Raw genomic sequence first — 16,199 nt, forward strand, 5'->3', positions numbered from 1 at the left:
GCAGGCTGTAAAATGACATCACTCTGACACAACTTAGCTCCCCCAATCAGGGGAGAAATGAAAGCTTGGCCAATGATAAGTGGAGAGGGGTAGGGTCTAGTGATGCTGCACACACACCCATAAAAAAAAACACATAAAAGCAGACAGACAGGACAGATAGGGACCTTCAAATCCATTTTCTGCGGGACGCTCTGCTGGAAAATCCATACTTTACCTCCATCAATCTCTAGAGAAAGCTGTGCAGAAAGATCCAGACTTTAAATCCATCAATCTTCAGAATCCAGAGAGAGAGCAGACCCAGATCACTGTGAAGTGCAGAGACCAGAGTCCAGTCTAAAACCTGACCAGATCCGTGGCGAGGCCCATTCTAATTCACGAATATAGTGTGAGTACCTAGCAAGACTGTGCAGAACCAATCTCTTAGTTAAGATAATATAATTCAAGCTATTTTAATCTAAGTAGAATTGCCTCCTAACTGTCAACTGTCATTTGTAAAGCTGTCACTTGTCATTTTCTAGTTGCAAGCTGCACTTGTTTTTTTTTTTTTTTTAACTTTAAAATTTCAAATCTGAAAAACGACCTTTATTTAATCGCTCATATCTCCGTGACCGTTTGTGCTAGAGACTTGCAGTAACTTTCCTCTGAAAGCTGAGAATCGTGGCTTTCCTACAAACCTAGAAACGCACCCTATAGTTTTGCCGCAATCGTGAAAAACGCACTCGCAAATTTACCGCGATTTGCCAATTTCTCCACGTGTAAAAATCTGCTGCTGCTTGCCTTCCGTTGCAAAAATTCGTTTGCAACCTGACAACCATTATAGAGCATTGCTAAAGTGATCCTGAACTTATTCAAAGCATATACCACTCACCCTGAACCTCTAGAGGGAATTAAAAGCATTTTAGCATATTTTTCACTCCATTGCCAGCACATATAAAAGCATTTTGGGCCTGTGTTTCCAACTTCTGTAGTCTAAGCTTGCTGGGGTTAACTGAATCACATTTAATTGCATTTCTGAGAACTGTGTGCCTTCCTTCCATTTCCTTGCATTGCATAAAAGGGGGGGCGGGTGAATTGTCCAAGAAAGTGATTACATTGTCTTTGCTGAAATCCTATCAAGTTATTTTCTTTACTGCATTTCATTCCACATTGCATCCATTTGAAACCATAAAAGTATTGTTGCTATCTTATCCATTTCATGTCAACTCCTTAGTGATTATCAAGAAGTGTGCTAGTGCCAGATTCTCCGTTGTTAATCTTGATCATCTCAGATTAAGTGTGATATTCAATTATTAATTTATTATAAAGCGTGATATATATATATATATTGTTTAAATTATCAATTAAACCTTTTAACTTGCAAAACAGAACTACTTCTTGGCTCAGTGGGGTCAGGAGGATTCCAAGAGAGGGGTGTTATATACGGGTAGTCATCCAGAACGCATGAACTGGACATAAAGATATATCAATAAGGGTTTTCATTCAGTATTCTAGACTAGGCATTGACTTGGCTGTAGTGCTGAATTGAATCCTCTTACACTGGAGAAAAGCCCCTTCTCTCACCACTAAAGATAGGTTCGCCTCAGCAGCCCCCACCTACAAATCCACCATCTTAAATGCAAAAAAAGAGATCTATAACATGAGAATACAAAACGCCAAATCCGACACTAAAGAACTATTCTCTATACTAAGGGAACTCGAATCACCACTGCCTCTTTCAGAGGACTGCATTAAAGACAAGGCCTGGTGCAATAATATCCAGCTTGCCCTCGCTAACAAAATTGCCCTCCTACAAACTAAGATAGAAGCAAAAAAAGCCAACCTCGCCTCCAAACAGAACCCCAATAACATAATAAACCACACCACCCCTAATTGCCCTTCCTTCCACTTCTCACCAGTCACAGAAGAGGAAGTAATCAAGATAATTGCCTGTCTCAAACCATCCAACTGCAAAGGTGACATCTGTCCCGCCTCTGTCATCAAAGAGAGTGCTAATGAGTTAGCACCTCTCATCACCTCTTTGATCAATTCTTCAAAAATTCAGTGGTCCCCAATAACCTTAAAGAAGCGTGGGTCCTACCCAGTGGCATTGCTAGGGGGGGCTAAGGGGGCTATAGCCCCTGATCTTTTGGTTGTAGCCCAGGATAGAATCTCAGGAGCTACAGCCAAAAGACTAGCTAGCCCCCAGTCCCAACAGTTCCGACATCACCATAGCCCAGGTCTTTTCCAGACCTAGCAACTCCCCTGGTCCTACCCCTGCTCAAAAAACCCAACCTCGACCCCAACATCCCTACAAATTACAGGCCCATCACCACAGTCCCTTTTCTCCTCAAAATCTTATACAGGTAGCCTACCTCCAAATACAACAACATTTGGAAGACAACAACCTCCTAGGCCTGCGACAATCCGGCTTTAGACCAAGGCACGGGACTGAAACTGCCCTCTTGGATCTAAAAATCCAAATGGATGATGCCAAAGATAAGGGCAGACTGGCCCATCTTGCTCTTGTTGGATCTATCTGCTGCCTTCGATCTGGTTGGCCACCATATCCTCACTCAACGCCTCTCCTCGGCTGCTGCATTCTCTCAGAATGCCACTAAGTGGATCCAGTCATTTCCGTCTGACCTAATGCGGTTGCGGACCCTATCCCAATCACATGTGGAGTGCCCCAAGGCTCTTGCATTTCCCCCACACTTTACAATATCTTCACAAAGCTCCTCTTTGACCGTCTTGACGATCTGGGTGTCAGCTGCACTAATTATGCAGACGACACCCAGGTCCTCATCACCCTCACTGACAGCTATGAAGAGGATGTTGCAAAGCTTAATGAAATCTACTTATAAATCCAAGCCTGGATCGCCACACACAGTCCCTGCCTCAACGACGATAAGACAGAACTGCTTGTCGTAGGCTCCCAGGCTCGCCTTAACAAACTAGACCAAAGGTACCAATCCTTCACCATTGACAGCAACATCATAAAGGTTTCCAAAGAGGTCAAAACACTAGGTGTGTACCTCGACTATACCTTGTCACTAAAAAATCAAATAAACTCCACCATCTCAACCACTACACACACCAATAAACTGATCAATGCCTGCAGGCCCTTTCTCTCCACCTCTAGTTGCCTCACCTTATCTAGAGCGTTGATATTGTCTAAACTAGACTATTGCAACACACTCTACCTAGGCACTAACACAAAAAACTTGAACAGGCTCCAGATCCTGCAAAATAATGCACTAAGAGGCGCCCTTAACCTCCCGCACAAGGTTCACATATCCACGGCGAGCAAAGAAGTCCACTGGCTCCCGATCCGCGACAGAATTAAGCTAAGAACCCTGGTCATCACCCATAAGTGCCTGTCACGCACCGCCCCTCGCTACCTCTCAGACAAATTCACTAGACACTGCTCCAATAGACCCACCAGAACCCCCTACCTGCACCAACTAAAGATCCCCAACTACAACCTAAAAACAGCAGGAGGCTCCAGCTACCCAGTGCTTGCAGCACAGTGCTGGAATACCCTCCCTCTTGCAATTAGATCAGAAGCCGCATTTTGGCCATTCAGAGCCATGGTGAAATCATGGATACTAGCCTAAACATCTAATCTCTCAATGACACGTTCGGCCAGCCGCCGCTCGCCACCATGTAGTAATGCTCACCCTGTCTATATCCGATTCAGGACCACCCTGTAACCCCGTCCTCACTCACCACTGTAAATATCTTGTACCCTGTTCCCTGTATATTCTATTTTGTATGTAACTACTCAGAGCTTGGACTAATGTATGCTCTGACTGGTGTATTAAGATGTTTGTGTAACGATATGTAACGCTGCTGTGCACATGATTATGCGTCCAGCTACCTGAGGGTTTGAACGCGCTTTATAAATAAACAAACTAAACTAAACTAAGAAGAGTTGTCTGCCATCTGCATTACACTGGAAGTTGGGGGAGAAGGTGGACATGAGGTGTGCAAGCAGAGCAAGATATGTGTTAAAGAGCCTGGGTGAAAGGTTGGAATCCTGTGGACGCCGCAGGTGGAGATAGAGTTGGTGGAGGAGAAAAGCACAGAATAATTTGGGATGGACAGTCATTGAGGAAGGAGGTCAGCCAGTCCAGTGCCTGCTCCAAGATACCTAGGGTGGCATGGAGCCGTTTTATGAGGATGGAGTGGCTGACCGTATCAAATTCAGAGGAGAGATCAAGTAGAATGTGAACAGCTGAAGAGTTGGAATCAAGATATGTGAGCAGTTGGCTGGACAAGACGGGTCTACAGAGTGTTTTTTGGGAGCGGAACGCACAAGGGAGTTCTTGAGGGAGGAGGGGAATGATCCAATAGCAAAAGACTGTTTGTAGAATTCCGCAAGTGCAGGGTCAAGAGAACCAATATTGTCCTTAATGGTTTCTGGAGTACCAGGGGAAGACCTGTTTGGAGGAGAGCTTCATGGAGTGGACAACTCTTGACCTCATCAGGTGTGATAGGAGATAAGAGAAAGGCCGAGGGGAGATGGGAGGCCATATGATGTAGGGGGCGGGTAAAGGGGAGGGGGAGAAGGGTGCATAATGTCATGTCATATGGTGATTGATGACATTACTGTATTTTATGTATTTTATTGTACTTCTATGATACTCTTTTTGTCAAATAAGAGTGACATTGATACTTGATGGTAAGGGGGAAGACATCAGGAGGTGGTATGCCAAGGCATCAGGTGGTTATGGGAGGAAAATGAAGAGGTGCTTTGAGGAAGGAGGTAGTAGGAGACAGACATCAGGAAATGTAGAAGGAATACAATAGGAGGTGGGCAGAGACAGAGATAAGGAGGTGGAAGGTGTGGCAGGTCAGCAGAAGGATATAGGGCCTCATTACAAGGTTGACAGTATGAAATCTGATTTCATACTGGCATGCCGGTGCCTCTGTGTCCAGCAACCCGCAATGGCAGAAACTCTGGCTGATTCCATGTTGGCATAAATGCGCATTCCGGCATGCCGGAAATGGCGGCACCGGCATGCCGGAAGTAACAACAACCCCCCCCAAATGCCAACACTGACATCCTTGATGCTGGTGACTCTGATTCCGGTAACACGGTTATGGAGCCACCAGCCATTACTGTTACCGGAAATGCAGTGTTCGCCGATATAGGAAATCATCTGGCGGCCATTACTGAAACACAATCCATTGCAATCCTTACAGCACAGGTGACATACCACAATCCTGAGCACAGAAACACAACCCTGAACATGGCATCAAGAGTCTGTGCGAACTAGAAACGCAAGCCATGCTTCAGCGGGGTGGAGCTGAACATGTTGTCGGACACCATAGTCCAGCATGCCAATGATCTTTTCTCAAATGACCAGCGCAGTCAGGCCCAGCTGCAGAAGAAGACCATCTGGGAGGAGATTGCCCATAAAGTCACAGCAGTTGGTACAACCCCCCAAACTGTGCGAAACTGCCGCAAGAGGTGGGACGACCTGCGCTTGAGGGTGTGCAACCTCCTACCGGCCCAGCGCAAACAGGGCATGGCCAAAGGTGGCGGCAGCACATCCCCAAACCACCTGCTGTCCTCGGAGGAGACGTGCCGCGGTGTGCTGCACCTTGAGGCAATAGAAGGGGTCAGTGCTTTGTAGGCCAGAGCCAGGACATCTGAGGAGGCTGTTGAGACCACATAACACCAATATAACATCAACCTCCCTGTCCACTCTGCACCCACTACAGCAGAAAAATATGTCAAGTGTGTTGTGCACAACACTAATACAGCCCTTCCTGCACCCCCCGAGACCTGCAACCTGAGTGCACAGGCCGACATACACCCTGCCCCAAAACCTCACTCATACCACTAATACACCTAGAACATAGTACAGGCATTCTTCTGCTGCCACTCGGACACACATCCACCTGCCACAGAACAATGTGCGTGATACTCCTGACATTAAGTCACATCAGTGCTAAGCCTCTTCACCACCCACAAATGGCCAGAGTCACACACCAAGGAAACCTGTGACTCCCTCCTCCCTGCCAGCCCGACCCATGAACAGAAAGTGCCTCCTATTACTGCAAGTGCTACAGGCAGCAGGCACATGGTGACCCCATCCATGGCTCACCTCTCCCCAACTCAACATTACACATGGTGTAGGTCACACCCCTAACACCCTACCCAGCAATTGTCAGTACACCACAACAGAACCTCCGGCACACCACCCGCACAGTATGCATGACACAAGCAATATAGAGATGTACTCTTAATATGAGAGACATGTATTCCAACTGAATCAATATTAATAAGGCAGACTGCTTAATATAACTGGCTTGTTTGTATTACGAGTTTTCCCCTAAGTTCTCAGAATGACATCTAAAATGATAACTATATACATATAGCTTATCACTATTGGAGATTATATAGCAAACAATGTGAGATTAGAGGCACCAGAAAGTTAAACTAGCAATGTATAATCAAAATAGAAATAGGACTAAGTCCTTATATTAATACCCCTACCGAAGAGGACGGCCACCGATTTAGACACAGCGGGCTGCGGTTACAAACAGCGAACTGATAACGCCGTAGCGCCATGGACTCACTAAGAGAGGCAGACGACCCAGATCCTAGAAGTCAGATACTAGGTAAGCGTTCGCTAGAGTGCATGACTAGGTAAAAGCCCCTTAATAAACGGAAACACCATACAGTCTAGAGATTTCTATCAACAAACATGAATGCTTGTAGATTTCAAGGCATAATTTAAACGCACTACAATGGCGATAAATGAGTACTGTGAAATAATATAATGAAAATGCCAGACAGTCATAAGATAGCATGCCTCCCCTCTCTCTTTTAGCCTGTTTTTTAGACAGTGCATTAAAAGAACTTATCCCAATTTAGCCGGAACTACCAGCGATGGGCTAAATCAGCACTATGCAGGAAAATACATATACTTACGAGTAAAGTACAGTCAAGACCCATAAACTAACGGAAGGTGATCGTTTATTTTAGCGAATGTTCCCACCTGAGGTATAGACATAAAACATCCAATTATATATCAAGATAACTAATTAGAAGGCACTTTGATTTTCTACTTTCTCCCTTCTCCGGCTTTAGCCCTGTACTAATAAAGACAACCGCCTGAATCGCAAAGTCAAACCTAAAGTTATAGTCAACTCAAGGACAACTAGAAGATGACCTTTCTTCTTACCATCTGAGAAAGAGTTCCAGAGAGGGAGGTGATATTCCTCTTTATATTGCTCTCCCAATGCAAGTAGAAAATATGCCACAGTCAATGGACAAAGGGGTATAAAAATCTATTTAAATTCAAATTACAGGGCGAGCACGAACGATTTTTCACCCAGCCGACAACAATGAGGACAACCACTGCTTTATTCAGGACAAAATCTCTTTAAAGATTTCCTCCACAGACTGAACCAGGTAAACCATACCCTAAGCACAGTCTAAAATTTAACTAAATTACTGTCATAGTCATGAAGTCAGGGGCACAGGCATGCAGGGGTCGCATGCACAGGAGACCTGAGTGGACACTGTCCTGGCGTCTTTGGTGCCAGGCTCATGAACAAAAGTAAACAAGAACATCCATTTAACAACAAAAAGCTTTTATTATGGACATAGCACTTCAGGTGCATTAACCTTGAACATTCCATACGTTAAGCACTTCAGATGCATTAACCTTGAACATTCCATCCATTAAACACTTCAGATGCATTAACCTTGAACATTCCATCCATTAAGCATCCCCAAGTATATTCTTGGTGTGGCTGCTAATGGATTCACAGCTATATAAGCTTCCCTGATCCTCAAGACAGATGCTTTGTGTTGTTCTGCACTTAGCAGCAGCGTAACACTCACCGTAGCCTGAGGTCAGACCTGCTTACCGTTGAAGACCCTGCTTTCTGGACATCCTGCTTCCTGCCAGCATACTTACCAACTGGGGGAAGCTGTTCTTACCTGTACATCTCTTCTGCGAACCAAGCATTCATCTTAACACTTTCCGGAATGCCGATATCTTCATCTTGGCACCGCAGCAGGTTAGACATCGAAAAACAGTCAGTTTAAGGTTGCGCTTCGCCATACTACGCGATTTTCCTTAAACCATCACTTACCTGCTGTCGAACATTGCAGTAGCATCAATCTTCCATCCGGCCGCGTCTCACAGCTGCATTGAGGACGCATTTCCATTTAAGGGAAGAAAACAGAAAAGAGACATTATTGCAGGCATAAGGAGCAAAATATAAAGACATTAAACAGAACAAACAGAATCACAAGAGCTCAAGAGACACTTACCAATCATAAGGAGAAGCATAGTCACAGTTGGACTGCACTAATCCTTATCAGGGATCAGTGAAGGAACTAGGTCCCGTTCAATGCGCCCCTGCCAGAAGTAGCAGGACGGAGAGCTTACCTTCCGTAATTCACAGGTGAGCTTTATGGGCCGGCATATGCTCACAGAAAGCATACTTTGGGGAGAAGAGTTAGAGAGGTACAACAATCACAGATTGGCGCACTCACACACTTTTATCTCCATGCAGGAGCAGTATCACCACGTACCACCGCTCACCGCTTTTCTACTGAAGAAGAGGCCTGAAAGGGGGTGAGTCAAGTTCAGTGAGGGCTGCAACCGTGCCCCAACGCCTCCGCAGAGAACAGGTGATCGTAACAATTACAGGAAGAATTTAAGCACTACTAGCTGACTCCTCCTTTTCTCTTTTTATCAACAGTCACATCTTCAAATATAGATTGAAATCTTCACTGTTAACAAGAGTTGTAACTATAACTAACTGAAGCTATTGTAGCATATCTTCTTTTTATTGTAACACTAGTTTTTAGTGGCATACCTCCTGGAGAAAGTTCCGAAAACTACACTAGAGAACTGAAACATGTTGAGTTCCTTCACTCTGATATGAAGTAATCAGAGTCTAACATGTACCCCAATGAAAGGGCCCTGACTAATCCAAGATGGCAATAACCCCTGGAATAGCCAAAAATGAATGAATGTTAATAGTACATACATTATCCTACTAGACTTAGGTATATGTGTTACGATTTAATTATCTGTTTTTTATACAGTGTTTTATGATCTAATATTTTGTGTGATAACAGATTATCTATGATGTTTTTCACTTTTTAAATAGAATAATGTTTGAACTAAATGAAGTTTTTGCACAAATAAACAGTATTGATATATTGTACATTTACTGTGACTGTTGATATGAGCGATCTACCTCCTATGTACACGGGACAAGCATGTGTGCACCATGCCATGTCCCCCACCATGTCCCTGATCCAGCACCATCACAATAAAGATGCCTAATCAATCCACTCTCATCACTGACGACCTGCCTTTCTGACTCGCTCAGGCACATCATCTGGCAATCAGGAGGCCCGGCCCATCAAAACACCTCAAGGAGAACCAGCCATCAATGCTGCTGAACACAACAGACCACCACCACCACCTCCACCTCCACCCAGGACTCCACAGCTTCAGCAGGAACAACTGACACTGCGACCCCAGCTGCACCCATCGAGCATCCTCCGGTCCCACTGGTGCAACCAATCCAGCCACCTCAGGCCCAAATGATGCAACCAATCCAGCCACCTCAGGTTCCACCGGTGCAAACGATCTAGCCACCTAGACCCCACAAGCTGCACCCACCCCGGCAGCCCCAGCTGCAGCAGTGCCACCACCACCGCAGCCACAAGCCTGTTTACATGCGTGCATTGTAGAGAACACATCTGACAATGGTGCAGTGGACACGGGGATGCCACCGACAACAGCATTGACAAGCCCCTGCTGTTCAGCCCCATGGGTCCAATTAGCCCACAACGCCCACCCTTCCCCAGTGTGAGGGAAATCGATGGGCGACTCAGCCGCATGGAACAATGCCAGGATGTCTTGACAGCCCTGGTGGAGCAACACCTCTAGGAGGCGCAGCTCATGCATGCGAGCGTCCAGGCCAGTGGATGCCCTAATGCCTGTGCACTTGGCCACTGTACACGTGAGATTGTACAGATGTCCAGGAGGGTACAGGTTAGGGAAACTGTGCTATATTATCTATAGCCAAGACAATGGCCATGTTCCTCCAGGCCTTGCTGGACCAACGGCCCATGGCACTCCCCCACGCACCATCCACAAGTACAACTCCTGCTAGTTTGGTGCACCGTTCAATGTGGCTGGCCCGCTCGGCACACAACCGCATGCCTGACCTGAAAAGGGGAAGAAAATAGGTCATGGACACATATGTGCACTGTCTGTGACTTTTGCAAGACATCATTGCCGAACATGACAGTAGTTGCGTAGAGACAGTTGGGGAGGTGGGAGTGGGGGGGGATAGTTGGGGAGGGGCATTGGGGAGGGATAGTATTGCCAGTTATTTTGTTACACATTTGTAAATATTTTCATAGCACACATTACAGTTGGTGTTGCATAGAAATCATGACTGGACATTGCTTTTTCAGTATAAGTGAGTGATTTATTTACTGTGCAGTGCCCAGTGCTCTAGCTGGCCTGTGCCATGTGTGTGTGTCAAGGAGGCAGTGGGACTTTGTGCCTGATACACAGGCAAGGACAATCTTTCCCACCTTCACAGGGCTGTACATAAGTGCGCCCCCCCGAATCTCGCCTTTAACAGGCCAAATGTCTGATCAATTGTGCGAGTACGGAAATGGGCACAGTTGTATCCCTGCTCATTCTGGCTGTGTGGTTGCCTCACGGAGGTCATCAGCCATGGCATCAGGGGATAACCAGCATCAACTGCACGGGAGCAACAGAAAGTGCAGAATGTCATACTTCTGCCCATTTCATGTTAGTACAGTCTGTATAGTGTTCACTAAACAATGCAAAATTGCACATGAAAAATGCTGGTTAAGTAGCTTATTTCCTATTTTGGGTACTAGAAATGTATATCGTGAATATGCGTGGTGGGTGTGTGATGTGCAGTGGCTGTGACATGGCCCATTCACAGCCATCATGACCTCAGACCCTTTCACTAGAACACACACAAATGAGACTGATGTGTGTGTTGTTATTGTGGTAAAATGCTATAATGCTATTATGGCCAAGTGTCTGATTCATAAATATGTGTGGCTAATCATTTATACTTCAGATCACATGCACATGTGCATGTGCACTTCAAACACTCAGGGGAGCTGGCTAATTGTTGTGTGGGACACTAGTGGTATGTAGGTGGGGTGTTCGGATGCATAAGTATTATCAGTCTGTGCATCAGGTGATGTGTGTTTTGGTAACTGTGTTTGTGCTTAATTTTGTCACTGGTGTGATGCATTCTGGTACATGCAGTGCTTTTGATATTGCTGTACAGATTTGATGTTGTTATGCATGCACATGATCAATTTGTTCAACTGAGACACGCCTGTCAAGGCCTTGCACTCAGGCATGCTATTACTGTTTTGCACATTACATTCCCCCTCTACACTTGCACGTTCAGTACACTCACAAGGCATAGTAGGTTTGTCTCTCCTTCCCTTCATTATCATTACTTGTACTATTATTGCAATTATTTATCCTTGCCTGCCTTCCACTTTCCCCACCCTGTCTGCCCTGTGGGCCCTTTGAAACAGTTTTGCTAATTGTATAAGCACCTAATAAGTGACCAATGAATAAATGAATAAATTATTTGCACACATCCACTGCTGATAGGTGTTGTACATTCCCCAAATTCAACATTGCACATGCCTTGGTAGTTACACTCACCCAGCAGCCAGGTACGCTATGGTGTCTCCCCCCCCCAATTCAACAGTGCACATTCCCTGGTAGTTACACTCAACCTGCAGCCAGGTACGCTATGGTGTTTTCTGCCTCCCGCCAATCCCAATTCAACATTGCACATGCCCTGGTAGTTACGCTCGCCCAGCAGCCAGGTACGTTGTTCACTGTGACGTGCCATCTACCTTGGCAGCGTGGAGTTGAACAGCATCATGGAGTCGTGGGCTGAACCGGTAAATCGGCCAAAGCAGTGGATGATGAGGTGGCGGGCATCAACATCATCTGCACATTCAGAGAGTGGTAGAGTTTTCTGTTCTGGTACACTGCCACAATGGCATGCCTGGCCACCAGCTCCATATGCATGCAGTTCAATACACCTATCACATTGGACATGCCTGTAAGGGCATGGAAGGTGTTATTAGTGCCATTGTCCTGGTCAGCCGTCCTGGATAGGCTGATATGATCTCCAACATGACGTAGGAGTGCATTGATGACCTGAAACAGGACACACGAGAAACAGGGTTGAGATAGCCCATGCAGTTCACCCACAGTGTGTTGGTATGTGCCTGTGGCTAGGAAATGTAGCACAGAAACTACCTTGAGCAAGGGGGGATGGGTGTACGGATCTGTATCAGGCTCACCAGATCGTCATGGATATGAAAGTGATGCTGTCCCTATCTAGCCAATACAGGGTGTGGATCTGGCTTTGTCTCAGGTTGAAGGATGTGGCCCTTATGCATGGTATTGGTGGCTGCCTACGGGCTCTAACCTGCTGGCCATTGTTGTTTTGCCGAGCCGTGATGGCCTTCCTTCTCCTCGAGCTCCGCCACCACATCCTCTGCCTCTCTGCCTCCTCAAGTGGTAGGCCTGCATGCAGGGCCTCCAGCTCCAATACTGCTATTGCTAGCATGGTAGTGTTGGAAGGTGTTTGGTGTGTGGGAGTGGTCCTTTTGTGCTTTAGCAGTGCTCATTGGGGCCACCTGGGCTGATTTTGGAAACCTGTGGCATGCTTCTACCCACCTGACTGTACTTAACGCCTGGTCTGCGATGCCAGTCTTTCTGGCGCTGTGTTCACAGTGCTAACTGTTGTGTATCGACTGTCTTGACTGTCATGTAGGCAGAAGAAACCTCTGTCCACAAGTGTCGCACAGAGATAGTCCAAACCACTCTCTGTACAACCTTTGAGGCCACAGGTGGGAGATGTTCTTCCGGAGATGCGAACTTCTGGGAACCCCTGGGCCACTGTAAAGAAACACCGCTTAAGCACTTAGCCAGAACAACATCCACAAACCAATCAACAAGAAAATGGAATGGTCTTACCAAGGGTTGACAGTAGAGATTCAGTTGAACCTATGGAGGGGTTCCGGGACCCACCAGTGTCTCGCTCCCAGTAGTGGGTGGAAGCTCAGGAGGATATATGGAGGTTCGAGAGCGCCGGGTCCACCTGTAGTTGGAATCCAGACAAGAAATCCAAGAAACGTAGTGCCAAGGGGTGTAGCAGAATGGAAGTCCAAAAAACAGTCCGTGATCCGTAGCAAGAGTTTCAAAATCCAAGGGTCAATAATCAGGGGAATCCAAAACAGTTTGTGAAACTATCCAAGGTCAGTTTCCACAAGATCCAAAACAAAAGCAGACGTAGCGCCCAACAGTGTCCAAGGTAAACAGCTGTGAAGCACTGAACACTGTGATGCGAGCGTTTAAATAGCTGCGCTACAAGTGTTTTCCGGTCGCGTGACCAGCGCCCGCATCACGTGATCGAGTTCCAGCAACACTTGAGCGGGACGCGTCGGTCACGCGACGTGGAAGCAGGAAGCGAGGCCGATCTCGCAGCCACCATGGAATATGCCAATGAAACTGGCGTCCTCGGAGGCGGGCGGACTGCTGAGACAATCGCCCTGGCATATCGGGGGTCACGGAGAACACACGTGGGTCCTGGATCCGGGCAAGTGGATGGGCAGGAGTAGGGGTAAGGGGATCGGAGGTTTGGGGAGGGACATTAGAGACATCAGGAATCCCGCGGGACGTGACACTACCGGCATCTCCATGACAGTGTTTGTGTGTGTGTAGAGCGCAGAATATGCACTTACTGGCACCATGCTGTTGTCTCGGGCACAGCAGACGCGTCTCTCTGCAAATTCCTTGCATAGTGTTGCCAGATATGGTGGGTCACTTGCGGTGACTGTGTTAGCGGCATCACAAATCAGAGTGTGCCGGACTGGAAAAAGGTGCCGCTATTTCCAGACCGGCATACTTGTAATGAGGCCCATAGACTCTGATTAGACATTATACTCATTTTATTAAAGAATACAGATAAGGCCTACCTTTCCTTACTCTACACTTCCTAACAAAAATAAGGTGCTCGTCAGTCATCGGTGAATGTCTTAAATGAAGAACCGTCCACTGTCCCACTCTAACCTTTCTGACCCTACCTCTACTCTTAACAAGTTAAAGATAGAAGAAGGCCTCCCTTTCTCCTGTGGTTTCTTAACTTGTCTTGGCCACTCTTCAATATATGATTTTTAGATAGTCTCCAGTAATAACTTTTACCAGTTTATACATTTCATTTAATGAGTTCTTGACTTTGGGTTTCTTCTCCTTAGTTTCTATATAATAATTGATCCTTCTCTCTTTCCGTGGGTTGTTTTTCCAATAATTAATTTTCCCTTCATTTCTGAACAGTTCATTTTGCATGAACCTTCCATCCTCAGTTTCCTGAGATATTGTCACAATGTTTGAATCCTTGTTAAATTCCTCTTGTAGGACTGACTCTTCTCTGTCCCTTGGACCTCCTTGATATGCTTTACAATCAGCTGGATAATTTCCAATACCTTGTCTTGCAGGTTTTTTTTACAACACTTCTTGTACTCTCTCTCTTCTGACTGTGTCAAGTAGGAGTGTCTCTTATTACATCTGGGTTCTGATTATTATGGCGATTATGAGCCTTCCAGGAATTATTCTCATTCACTCTCATTATATCTTGACTATTGGGACTGTGACGAGTAGGAGCATTCCAGTAATAATTTCCATTCACTCTTATTATATCTGTACTCTCATGACTGTGACTATGAGTAGTCCAGTAAGGATTCTCATCCACTCGCGTTATGTCTTTACACTCTAGACTGTGACGAGTATGAGTAGTCCAGTAATGATCCACACTCCCTTCTCCAGGTCTCCAGTTATCCCCTTTACCTTCCGTGTTGAGGGTAAATGTCACCTGTGTTCTTTACAGGATCAGGACGGGTTTCCTTTTCTCCCTTCCCGGAGTCTTGCATCTCTTCACCAGTTACTCTTTCCTTGTTTCTTTCAGGTTGGCGGTCTATTATCTTGGGTTTCCACTCATCCCGAGTTCGCTGTATGCGACTTGTCTCAGCATAGTTAATTGAACCTCCGGTACACCATGAACCTCTCATGGTCACGCACCACTCTGTGCCTCCCTTTCCCTCTCGTCTCCTCAGGATACTGTGCATCCTCTTAATTCCCTGCTGCATGTATTGCTACTGACTGTAGCATATCTGACAGCTCAGGGCTCTGCACGACGGCAGAACGCTGCACGTCTCACCTCAACTCCTCGTAGCCTGTGTAGGTCTTCTTTTGAATCTTGTGAGCTTTCTTTTCAGTTCCCCAGACTCCTCCTTTTTCTGAGATGACATGGCTGGAGAGCTTCCCCTATGTAAGAAGCCATTCCTTCTTCTCTTTATTTGTTTCTTTGTCTCCATGGGCCACTTCTTCGTCCCAGTTGAATGGGATTTTAAATTGATATTGGCTATGTCAGGTTGGAAGTAACACATTTGAACTTGTTCTTCAGAGGCTTTGTCATCAGGAAGATATATTGGTGTTATTGTGAAGGGTTCTTTAGGGCACTCCTCATTAGACCAGGAGTCATTGTCCCTTAAAAGATAGTTTCTCCCAACGAGGTCCCACTTGCCTCTACCCCAAGCAAGGTATTGCAGAGCAGACTCACCTCCCTAGTCTCCCCCTCCCTTGGTAAAAAGGCATGAATACCCAGTATTTGTCACAAAGCACATAGTGATCATAAGAGATTGAGGACTAGGTGAAAGCACATATGGCTAGTTTGTTGGGAGCTAAGGTGAGCAGGAAGGGAATGAGAGGGTACACTTAAGTCCTAGACAGAGGATGGAGGGGAGACCATAATCAGAAGTAAACCTCACAGTGTGAAGACTTAAGAGAGAGAGAGAGAAGAGAGACAGAGAGAGAGAGATAGAAGGAAAGAGAAAGAGAGATATAGGAGGGGAGGGGAAGAGGGATAGAGGGATGGGGGAGGGAGAGAGAGTCGGGGAGACAGAGAAGGGGCAAGAGAGAGAGGAGGGAAGAGAGCGAAGGCGAGAGGGGAAGGGAGGTGGGAAGAGGGAGATAGGAAGAGAGATAGGGAAAGGGAAGGGGTGAGGGGGAGGGGGGAAAGTGGCAGAGGGATTGAGGTGGGGAAAGGAAGAGAGACGGAGAAGGTGAGAGGAGAGAGAGAGGGAG

Source organism: Ambystoma mexicanum, chromosome 2p, assembly GCF_040938575.1.
Source record: "Ambystoma mexicanum isolate Mex_15411 chromosome 2p, UKY_AmexF1_1, whole genome shotgun sequence".
In the NCBI taxonomy this organism is placed as follows: domain Eukaryota; kingdom Metazoa; phylum Chordata; class Amphibia; order Caudata; family Ambystomatidae; genus Ambystoma; species Ambystoma mexicanum.